The sequence below is a fragment of the Pongo pygmaeus genome, chromosome 8 (assembly GCF_028885625.2).
Source record: "Pongo pygmaeus isolate AG05252 chromosome 8, NHGRI_mPonPyg2-v2.0_pri, whole genome shotgun sequence".
NCBI lineage: Eukaryota > Metazoa > Chordata > Mammalia > Primates > Hominidae > Pongo > Pongo pygmaeus.
Window position 1 is genome coordinate 127,561,895 of NC_072381.2, and position 12,177 is coordinate 127,574,071.

The window sequence follows — 12,177 nt, forward strand, 5'->3', positions numbered from 1 at the left end:
CTCTCCGCAGCACCTGCCCCTGGAGAGCAGGGGCCTGGTGGTCTATGCCCCGTAGGTCTTGGGGTGAGCTGCATTTAGGATGGTAACAAGGCGGTGACCGTTTGGCCCTGTGAGACCATGTCTCTGACCCTTTGGGCCATAGCCGATCTCAGGTTTACCCTTGCCCAGCTGCTCCTCATGTCACAGTGGGAAGCATGGTGTGAGCGAGTGCGTTAGGGTTCTGCAGAGAAACAGAGCCAATAGGATGGATGGATAGATGGATGGATGATCTATATGTGTATGTATTTATATGTATATGTATATGCAGAGAGAGGGATTTATTTTAAGGGATTGGCTCATGTGATTGTGGGGACTAGCAATTCTGAAATAATGCAGGGTAGGCTGGCAGGCTGGAGAGTAGGGAAGAGTTGATGTAGCAGAGCCCCAAGGCCATCTGCTGGCAGAATTCCCTTTTCCTTGGGGGAGGTCAGTCCTTTTCCTTTAAGGCCTTCAACTGATGGGTTGAGGTCCACCCACATTATAGGAGGTAATCAGCTTTACTCAAAATCTACTGATTTCAATATTAATCTCATCTAAAAAATATCTCCACAGTGAAATTGAGACAGGTTGGATCAAATATCAGGGTTCAATGGGCCAGCCAAGTTGACACATAAAGTTAATGATTAGAGCAAGTATTTGGAACTCCTGTTTCCATGCAAGCAGTTGGTTTTGATTATAAATCATTAAAGCCTCCTAAAGAGCATTCTTGGACAGTATTTTGTAGAGAGCCAAATGCATCTGGGTGTGCTGAGAACGGCAGGCCTCGGTCCTCAGGGAGCTCCTGCTGGCTGGGAAGCACACAGTGCTGAAAGCTAAGCCATGGTAGAGGGCAAGAATATAAGGGGTGCCCAAAGCGTAGACCACCAGCTGCCAAACCAGAGTGTCCGGAAGTAGTAGAGAAATCAGAGGAAGGGAACATCACCACATGCAGATGATATTCTAGAATACCGGGTAATAGTAGGGTGGGCCCAGAGCTGGACCAGAGTCAGCCTTATCTGGATGATGCCACCCAGACCATTAAACTCTTCTCTGTCCTGTATCTCCTGGCATCTCCCTGTAGCTCTGTTAGTCCTGAGTCCCAGAGGGACTTTCCATCCTTCAGATTGTTGTTGGCAGAGCAGGAACGTTTGTTCCACCCCTCTTGGATCCACCGCAGTGCCTGGTCTGCCATAATTCTTGGCCCAAGGACAGGGAAATATATGGGAGGTCTGCTTTTCTGCTGGTGAGATAGCACAAGCGGAGGTTGGGGAGCAGGAACATCCCCAGGTGTTTGGGGAAACACGCTTGGTTTGCCTTAGACGTAGTGGGTGCACAACCAAAATGTGTTGGAGAAAGAAATACAATTACTCTTCTCAAATATTCTGCCCTTCAGTTTCTTATAAAGGCAAACATAAATCCACCATATGATCCAGCAATCCCACTTTTAGATATTTATCTATGAACGATGAAAATATATGTCTACCTAAAAACTTGTATGCATATATTCTTCATAATTGCCCCAAATTTGAAACAACCCAGATATCTATCCACTAGTGAAAGGATCAACAAATTGTGGTATATCTATGCCAAGGAATATTACTCACCCATAAAAAGGAACAAGCTATTGATTCATGCAACTAAATTGATGAATCTCAAATGCATTAGGCTAAGTGAGAAAGGCTGGACTCAAAAGACTACATTCTACATGATTCAGTCTAGATGAGATTCTGGAAAAGGAAAAATAATAAGGAATGGAAAACAGATCAGTGGGCACCGGGGGCTGGGATTTGTATTGACTACAAATGGGCATGAAGAGATCTTTGTGGGGGTGATGGAAATGTTCTGTAAAATTTGTGGAACTATATACCTAAAAAGAGTGAATTTTACTATTTTTTGGTATGTAAGTTATACCTCATTTTTTTTTAAAAAAAGAATTTACCCAAGGGCTAGAGTAGATTTTTGATGAAATCTAAAATAAAAATTTCAACCTCCAGACCTTTTGCTGATGCAGTCTTAGGGTCAGAGAGCATCTCTGGTGCCTCCTGGCACCAGCAGACACAAGTGGTACCCATTTGCTCTATGTCTTTCTTTCCTGAGGTCAGATGGGCTCACGGCTCTCAACCTGTCATAGAGGGCACACTGGGTGATCTCACCTTTAGCCCTGGAGCCCGCTCTGTGTGGGTTGCTTCTGAATCTCATTCATTTACACATCTGAGCATTCAGCAACATGAACTTGGGATTACTCTGGGCCAGTCACTGTGGTGGGGACGGGACACAGAGGTCTGGAAGACAGGCACCGTCCTGCCCTCGAGGAGCATCCAATGCTGGAAGATAGACATGGAGCAATCAGTTACCTGGGGAGAAGTGCAGCACCCTGGATGGATGTGACCCACAACCTCACTTAGTCTGGGTAGCTGAGGATGGCTTCCCAGGGAAGCGACTGAGAGCTTAAGCTGAGTGGGTTATGTGTGGGCTGGGCTGGAGGTTGCTGAAGATACTGGGAAGAGAATAGATATTGCTGGGGAGAAAACGCATGTGCATGGACCCTGTGGTCCATCTCAAAAAAAAAAAGTTACTGATATATTGATACATCTTTATTATAATAACTAAAGTCTATAGTTGCTATGGTTTGAGTATTTCTTGCCTCCAAAACTCATGATGAAACTTAACCCCCAATCTGGCAGTATTGAGAGGTGAGGCCTTTAAGAGGTGATTGGGTTTTGTGGTTCTGCACTCATGAATGGGTTAATCCATTCATGAATTAATGGATTGCTGGGATATCATGGGAGTGGGACTGGTGGCTTTATAAGAAGAGGAAGAAAGACCTGAGCTAGCGTACTCAGCCCCCTTGTTATAGGATGCCCTGAACCACCTCCGGACTCTGCGGTGTCCCCACCAGCAAGAAGGCCCTAACCAGATGCAGCCCCTTGACCTTTGACTTCTCAGACTCCATAACTGTAAGAAAACAACTACTTTTCTTTATAAGTTATCTAGTTTCAGGTATTCTTCTATAAGCAACAGAAAATGAACTAATAGAATAGTTGATTCACGTTTTCTTAGTTTTTCCCTAATGTCCTTTTTCTGTTCCAGGATCCCATCCAGGAAACCACATTTCCATTTTGTTTCTGTAGGTGCCTCTTGGCTGTGGCAGTTTCTTCTTAGACTTGTCTTGTTTTTGATGACCTTGACAGTTTTAAGGAGTTCTGGTTGGGTATTTAGTAGGATGACCTACTATTGGAATTTGTGTGATGCTTTTCTCATGATTGGACTGGGCCTGTGGGGTTTGGGAGGAAGAACAGAGATCAAGTGTCATTTTCATCACATCCTATCAAGGGTACATACCATCAACATGACATATCACTGCTGACATTGACCTCAGTTGCTTGGCTGAGGTCATGTTTGTTGACTGTCTCCACTGTAAAGTTACTTTTTTTTTTTTGAGACAGAGTCTTACTCTGCCACCCAGGCTGGAGTGTAGTGGTGCCATCTCCACTCACTGCAACCTCCACCCCAGAGGCTCAAGCGATTCTTCTGCCTCAGCCTCCTGAGTAGCTGGGATTACAGGCTCCCGCCACTACACCTGGCTAATTTTTGTATTTTTAGTGGAGTCAAGGTTTTACCATGTTGGCCAGGCTGGTCTCGAACTCCTGACCTCAAGTGATCCGCCCGCCTCGGCCTCCCACAGTGCTGGGATTACAGGCATGAGCCACTGCGCCCCGCCAAGTTCCTTTTTTCCCCCCTTTCAGTACTGTAGTCTGTGGAAGGAAGTCACTGTATGCACATTTAAGGGGTGGAGAGTTGTGCTCCTCCTCTGTTAGGACGGAACATCTACAGAAATTATTTAGAGTTTTTCTGCAGAGGAGATTTGTCTCTTCTCCTTCATTTATTAATTGATTCAATCATGTATTTATATCTGCATGGACTCCTGAATATGCATTTTATTCTTTGGGTTATATTCCAATACTACGTTATTTCATTGCTCCGATTGTAGCAGCTTTGGTCGTGGGCTCCTTGGGCTTTCTTTTAAGAGCGTCCAGAAGCCCCCAGGCAGTACAGTGATATGATCGGATCTACATTGTTAAAGACCTGGCTAGCTGCCTGCAAAGACAGGAGTGGTTTTAGGATTGAGGCCCCCATTTCCTGGGGCTCCCTGACAGCTGTGGTTCCATCGCCTTCAGTGTACTCTCCACCTCGACTCTCTCCACAGCTGCTTTCAACCATGGGGCCATGGCCTGGATCCAGGGATCCAATAAACCGTGTTTTTTCCCTTTGGATGAGTTCCTGGAGGTTTTCAAAGCAAGTTTCAAAAATGTAAGGTTGAACATTTCATTTCACTGAAATGGAAGTCGTTATTCACCCAGGCTGAGCCAGAATTTTTTTTTTTTTTTTTTTTTTTTTTAAGGCAGAGTTTTGCTCTTATAGCCCAGGCTGGAGTACAATGGCATGATCTCTTCTCACTGCAACCTCCGCCTCCCGGGTTTAAGCAATTCTCCTGCCTCAGCCTCCCGAGTAGCTGGGATTATAGGAACCCGCCACCATGCCTGGCTAATTTTTGTATTTTTAGTAGAGATGGGGTTTCACCATGTTGGCCAGGCTGGTCTCGAACTCCTGACCTCAGGTTATCCGACCGCCTCAGCCTCCCAAAGTGCTGGGATTACAAGCGTGAGCCACCATGCCCAGCCTTGGGCCAGAATTTGAGGTCCTGGTTGGACTCTTGATTTGGAAATACGTCTTCCATGGGTTCCTGCCACCAGCCGGGCATTGCCTATTGGAGCCAGCTGCCTTCTGGGTGTTATGCGCAGGCAGCTGCAGTGCTCGCCACATCTGTGGCTTTGTCTTCTCTCTTTGGGCTTGGAGGGGAGCAGCGAGGCAGTGAGACCTGGTGTATTGACAAAGAAAGCCCACGGCACATCTTATTACAGAATCGACAGATGCTCTGTTCTTGCAAACATGCTGGGTGACTTCCTGCTGCCTCTTCCTGCTTCTCACGGCTGCTGTGGAAACGATGACACAATCCCACATTTCCAGTGCAAATGGCTTTTCTCCAGGAGTTTTCACACTCCCCTCCCCCGACTCTTATTGGTAACCATTAGGCCGTAGGCCTTGGGGAGAACAGATGTGACTTCAAGTCTCTGCCTCCTAACCCTGCCTGGGAGGGAGACCATTGCTGCAGTGACCACGCTTCTGATGGGCCTTCCTTTCCTCTCCAGCATAGCCCTCCTGAGGCCTTGTGGGGTCAGCAGGTCACCCTGACTTTTCCAGAGCTGTCAGCTCTTTGGAGAGCTGTACGAGGCTGAAGCCAGGCGAGGGGTCTGATAATAAGAATTTCCAGGAATACAGGTTGAAAGCCCTCACCTCACCAAGGCAGCCACAGCTGACCTCTGAGAGCTTGTGGCAAAGAGCCTGGTGTGTTGGACATGAGCTGAGTGGGTGTGGGTGTGAGCCCACGCAAGCGTCATCTGTGTTCAGAGTTGGCCTCTCACTCCCTGCTGCGGACAGCTGTCCCCTAGGAATTGGTGACTTGGAAACCTGGCCAAGGGCTGTCTGGATAGACCCTGGACAAACGGGATGGGAGAAGCAGCTGAGCTTCTTGCAGGGAGGAAGCCGGATCCCCGGTGCTGGGCAGGAGGCCCAGGAGACACCCCTTGAGGAATGCTGCCTGAGCTGCAGCCTGTGGCGACTGTGGCGTTGGCTCTTCAGGCTTTCCTGTGAGGTGCCCCCACACTCCCGGCCCCACCCGCCCTGGGCAGCTGCCCCAAATTGCTCCCTTCCCTCTGTCAACATTTCTCCAAGACCCGAGAGTTTTTCCTGCGCAGGAGGGGAAGGGCAGAAACCTCCCCATTCCCTCCACCCGAGTTAGAGAAGTCAGCCCTTTGGAAAACATGATGCATCTTCGCTCTGGAGCCAGTTCGCCAGCCCGCCAGCCCGCTCCCCAGCGCAGCACTTTGCCTTGTAGGCGGGGTGCGGACGAGCCTCTCTGCCTCACCAGGGAAAGGGGCTGGGTTGTTGGGCTGAGGGTCTCTGGGGATTAGACTCTGCGCTGACCAAACTGGGCTCTCGTGGCATCATTCCTTGGTTACGCAGGTCAAGTTTCCATTGTTCTCTTGCCTCTAAGGCCCACTGGGTCCAGGGCAGACTGAGCATAACTACGCTGAGCCACGTCACCTGCCGGTGATATGCGCGGAGGCATCGATGGGTCCCCCTGGCTCCTGCTCAGCCTCCGGAATGTGAGCTGCAGCGGAGTGAGTGCTGGGCTGTCCCGCTGGCTTCAGCCTGAGGAGCAGGAGCAGAGGGCCTCAGTTAGATGGTGGCTCCCTCAGTTCCGTGGGCCCAGGTCTGCAGTTCTTTTCCTTCTTCTGGGAGGGGAGGGGAAAGAGAGCCGGCAGCAGTGGGGCTCCTTGGCCCTATTCTGGGGGCACAGCTGGGAGAATCTGCAAAGCTTCAGCCTGTGACGCCATCTGGGCGGCAGTCCCACGGCCCCTAAAGCAGCTGGGAAGGGGATCCCGCCCTGAAGTGGGGCTCAGGGAGGAACATATGGGCAGGAATCTGTGAGGGCGTGGCTGGACCTGCTCAGCACAGCACTGGTGGGTGGAAGGTTCCAGGGCAGCGTGGGGGCCCTTCTTGCCCTGAATAGGGGCAGCTGAGGCCAGGAGCCCACCCTCCTCCCCCAGCACGGCTGCCCAAGGACGGCCCTCGGCTGCCACTTGATGGTTTTAGGTGCTTGCCCTCCGGGAAGCTGCATTCCTTCTAAGCCAAATGCGTGCTCTCGAGCCCTCAGACCCAGTGGAGGTGCAGAAAGAGGGGTGGCCAGGAGACGGCTGGTCACAGAGTGCCCCAAAGGAGGTGGAGAAATAGAACCCCAAACCAAGGGAGGCAGGGCCCAGGGAGGTGGGGTGGGATGGGATATGGTACGAGCATGGGCGGCTCAGGACCCCACCATGCCCGAGTGCCTCGCCGTGTTGTTAATGAGTCAGTTTCTTTAATACTTCGCTGGCAGAAGAAGGACGTGCTGAGCGCTGGAGTCTAGGTGGAGTCATGCAGCGTTCCTGGGTCCTCTCTTCTGCTTTGTTTGCATTTTTTGATCCTGCCAGCCAGCCTCTCGGCAGATAACATCCCGGTTGATTCTATGCCACGGACTATTCGGAATGTGGCGCAGGGGAAGGAGCATGAAGTTGGAAAGACATGCCTATTTACCAGCTGTGTGACGTGGCGTGAGTTACTTGACTACTCTGAGCCTTGGTTTGCCCATCTTTAAAATGGGGCTAGTAGTACCCACCTCTTGGGGGTTATTGTGAGTAGTAAAGTACGTGAAGAATATAGCTCAGTGTTTGACAAGTAGGAGGCATTGAATTCACATTCCCCCACTCCAATGCCCAGCAGTGATGGGGAAAAGGAAGCAGACAGAGACAGCTGTTCTGGAAACAGAACAATACAACGTGATCAACTTAACATAGTACAACATGATAAAGTCTCCAATAGAGCTGAGAACAAAAGACTCAAGAGAAGGGAGCACCTGACTCTGCCTGGAGAAGTTGGGAAGGCTTCCCAGAGGAGGCAGCATCACCACTGAGTTTTGCAGCATGACTAGGTGTTTGCTGAGGGTAAAGAAGGGCAAAAGTGCTTCAGGGAAGAGGAACCAAATGTGCCAAAGCTTGGGGTGTGGCGAGGCCCAGCAGATTGAGGCAGCAGGTCAGAGAGGAACTGGAGGGGCTGGAGGGAGGTACGGCGGTCTAAGACAGAGCAGCAGGGTGAGCAGCCAAGGTGGCCATGATCCTCAGATTTAGAGGGGCCTGCAGCCAGACTGGGGAGTTTGCTGGTGCCCAAAAAATGCAAAGAAACATGTCTTCTCTTTTCTTTTTTTTTTTTTGTATTTGTTTTTGCTTTTGTTTTTGTCTTCTCTTTTCAAGCAGAGGAGAGTCAGGATGGAATTTAGTTTGGGGAAATATCTGTGGTGGCGAGGAGGAGGGTGGGTGGAGGAGAGGCCAGAGGTCAGAGAGCCACGTGGAAGTTGTTGCTGTGGTCCAGGTGGGAGACAGTGGTGGCCTGAACTAAAGCAGTGGCCGTGGGGATGGAGGGGACCTGGGTCTGTCTTTGTGCCTTGCATTCATCTACTCACCAACATTGATCGAGCATTTGCTCTGTGCAAGGCTGAAGGCAGGTGCTGGGATAGAGTGGTGACCCTGCAACGTGGGACACACTGTGTCTGAGGGTGACACTGCAGAGGTGACTACTCCCAGGCTGGACTGTGACTCTGGGCAGGGGCTCGCTGGGAGAAGTTGCCCAGGGCCTGGGGCTTGGCACCAGCATTTCCTCCCCTTACTGCCCAAGGCTGGGGCCCAGGGCCAGAGGGATGTAATTCCCCATGTGGTTCCACCAAACATGGAGACCTTGGAGTATTCTCCTGGGCTAAGAGGCAAAGGATGGTGGCTCTTTGAGGATGACTTGCCCACCTTGTACCCCACCTTGGTGTCCCTGCTCCCATCTCTGTCTAAATAGCATCTCGCTGAGCATCATTTCCTGGCTTTGCAGAAAGAATTACAGGGTCCTGCCTGCTTTTCTTGGATTTAGATAATGGAGCTGAAAGCCAATGAATAAAATCAGAATGATTTCTTAAAGAGGGATGGAAGATCAAACAACAACAACAAAAAGAAATAAGCAAACAAAAATGAAAGGGGGAAGTCTTCCAGGTTGGAGGACCTGCAGTCTGGCCAGAGCAGCTCTGCTCAAACCACAGGGAGAAGCTTAACATTGTGGCCAGTACACATGTACTAACCCCATATGTGTCCAAGATTGGCACGGACCTTCCCTTACTTGGTGGGCTGCAGTGATACTCTATTCCATTCCATTCCATTCCATAAATGCGTGTTGACACGGCTGACTTGATGACATGATTCCCTGGTGCATTGTCCCTGCTTCATTTCCAAGAGGAGGCAGCTTGTCCCGAGGTTGGCACGTGGTACCTGCAGTGCCTCTGCCAACACAGCCTGAGACATCTGTCCAGACTGACGTAGTTGGGGAAATGGGCCGAGCCATCCTGCATCCTCACTCTCTGTGGCCAGAAGGCTGACTGTTGCAGCGCTGTTTGGCAGGACTCAGGGTGGGAACTGGGACCTTGTGGAGAAAAGGGTGGAGAGCAACGTAATAGGCTCTGGCTGGGATTAGGTTTCAGGTTCTCCCTGGAGCATCACAGAGTGGCTCTAGTTTTCTTCCTCTTGTGATAACATCTGGCCTTTGCTGAGTACTTTCTATGTACCAGGCACTGAGAGCAATGCTTTTGATATATATTTCTTTTTTTTTTTTTTTTTTTTTTTTGAGATGGCGTCTCACTTGCTGTGTCTCCCAGGCGGGAGTGCAGTGGTGTGATCTCGGCTCACTGCAGCCTCCGCCTTCCAGGTTCAGGCAATTGTCCTGCCTCAGCATCTTGAGTAGATGGGATTACAGGCATAGGTCACCACGCCCGGCTAAGTTTTGTATTTTTAGTAAAGACAGAGTTTCACCATGTTGGCCCAGCTGGTCTCAAACTCCTGACATCAGGTGATCCTCCCGCCTCCCAAAATGCTGGGATTACAGGCATAAGCCATAGCGCCTGGCCCGATATATATTTCATCTCATTTAATGTGCATAACAGTCCTGTCAGGCAGATATTTTTATTGTGCCCATTTTATAGATGGGACAACTGAAGCCTAGCAAAGTCAGAACACTGGCCGAGGCCCCAAGCTCTGAGGCCAAAGCTGTGGCGGGAACCATTTGGGTTGGGTCATCTCATATCTGTGGACTCCTCCAGGAAGCCTTCCAGCCTCTAACTCCTCTGCCTGATTGCAGACCTCAGGCTTGGAGTCCCAGAGATGTTGTGAGAGTCAGTGAAGCAGGGACACCAAGTCCTCCTCAGGCCAAAGTGATTTCTTGTTTTTTCACAAAACAGCCACAGCAGCAGCCACAGCTAAACATGTATTGAGCACTTGCTGTATGCCTGGCACTGCAGTGCCTCGGGCTTTTTCACATATTATCTCATTTAAACCTTGCACCCTCCATGTTATGGAAGAGGAACTGTTATTATTTTCATTGCACAGATGAGAAAACGGAAGCACAGAGGACTAAGAACTTCTCAGGGTCAGCTTAAGGATGCCAGTGAGTGAAGAATGTCCCTTGCTTTCTATTCATCTTTTTGACTTAGGTGTCTGAGGAAGAGAGTTTAATTCAAACCTTAGTGCCGAGCACCCAACCTGTCTTCCTCCCCCCAGCCCCCCACACAAAAATAAACAAGATCTGCCACTAGGGAGATTGTTGAGGTCAGGGAGACTGGGGAGCTGGCTCTGGGCTCTGCATGTGGTACCTGGGGTCTCTTTGCAGCCCTGGAAGGGCTCATCCTAGGGAGGACCTCCTTGAGTTGCCTTCAGCCCTGGCCCTAGCTGGAAACAGTTTGGATGTCTGCCTTTCTCCTCTGTGTCTGCAAGTCTACCCATTTCTCCATTCATACGCTTATAGTTATTGAGGGCTTCCAAGGGCCTGATGCCGGGCCAGGTTCCCTCTTGGAGCCAAACTTGCTGCTGCTAGGACAAAGGAGCCGTCCCATACTGGGGCATGGGTGCGTGTATAAACTGGGCTTAAGATCATAGGCACAGGTAGATTCCGAGGCAGGCAGTCACAGCACAGGGGAAATGCTTATGCAGAATAGCAATCCTTCATGTCTTCCTGGAGTAATAGTTTAAAGATATGCAGAAAAATATGTAAATATGCCATGCATTTAGTTTTTGCCAAACTGATGCCTAATAGCCTCTGCAGGCTGTTAGGAAACCTTGTCATGCCTGTGTCCAGCTCTCTCTCACAACAATTCCTTAAGCTCAGCAAAGATGAAGCAGGAATTTGGTCAGTCTATTGTCACGGGAAGATTTTCTTCCCATGTGCACATCAACTGCTAAAGATCTGAGAATTTAGGAAAAACAGTCTCTTATCCTCAGACACAATTATATATTAATTGCAGCTGGCCACAGTTAGGCAGGGTGTAGAGGGAGTTATACCGACAGGGCCTCTCGGATGGTTATGGAAAGAGGGAAATATTTTTAGGGCTTGCTAACACACATGCAGGCGCACACACACCCACCCACGCTGACACGCTCATTCACTTACTCTGCCCACGGACTTTGTGCTATCAATAGATGCTCATGGATGCTATTTCTGGCCCGGCTTTCTGGATTTCTGTTCCTTCATGGAGGCTTGAGTCAGCAGTTCTGAGCCTCAGCGCCTGGTTTTTGCTGCCTGGCTCACAAGTAGGGCAGCCCTGTGCCAGCTTCTGTCTCGACTGCTGCCGGCAGGCGTGGGAAGAAATTTACCCCAGATGCTGCAAATTCCCCCCACCCCCGCCCCGGGCAGTCACAGGTAGCTGCTGTCTCTGTTCAAAATGAGGGAAGGTCGGAGAGGCATAGAAGTTCTGCATTTGCTTTCTGTACTTTCATCTTGGAAGCATCTCCACCACTGGGCCACTGAGGGGAGCCCCTCCCACCACAGAGGCACAGACCCGCCCTTCTCAACCTGCTTCTCCAGTCTGGCCTCAGAAACCAGCTTTGCTGTTGATTTTGGCAGCTGGGAGACCCCATCTCTGTTTACACCCAAATGTTTTCCTTAAAAGGCCTTTTATTCCTAGTACAAAGTAGCCTCTAAAACCGGTGACTTTAAACCTTAGAGGAACTCAGTGGATTAACACATCAACATTCAAAGCAAATGCAATATTAAACCTCTTTAAACAAGAACCAAAACATTTTTGTGGTGCTTACTGAATTTTCTGTTCTTCCTGGAAATAGTTTCCCGAGAAGAAAGATGGATAACATTGGTTATGTTTTTGATCCTAGACAGATACAGTCACCTGGCTTAGGTGAGGGTGTTGGCTCTTTCCTCCCAGGTTTAGAATGGAACTGGGCTTTATTTATAAGTAGGAGCCTGAACTTTGGAGGTTGAGATTTTATTTGGCTATGTGTCTGCTGTGGGCCACCCTCTCGATTTTCACCTATGATCTTAAACACAGTTTATAAAGGTAGTTACAGGAAGGACATCTGGGTTATCCAAAGGAAATTGTTATCTGAGAAAGGCCACTTAAAGTGAGTCCACTTAATACATCAAAGTTTTATTGTTAATAGTGGGAAAAACTTTTTTTTTTTTTTTTTT

General features: G+C 49.5%; 1 protein-coding gene across 6 annotated transcripts in view; it reads left to right on the forward strand.

The window, feature by feature from the left end:
• Window positions 1-12,177, forward strand: part of TACC2 (transforming acidic coiled-coil containing protein 2) — a 256,831-nt gene that overhangs the window by 148,747 nt on the left and 95,907 nt on the right. The window lies entirely within an intron of this gene.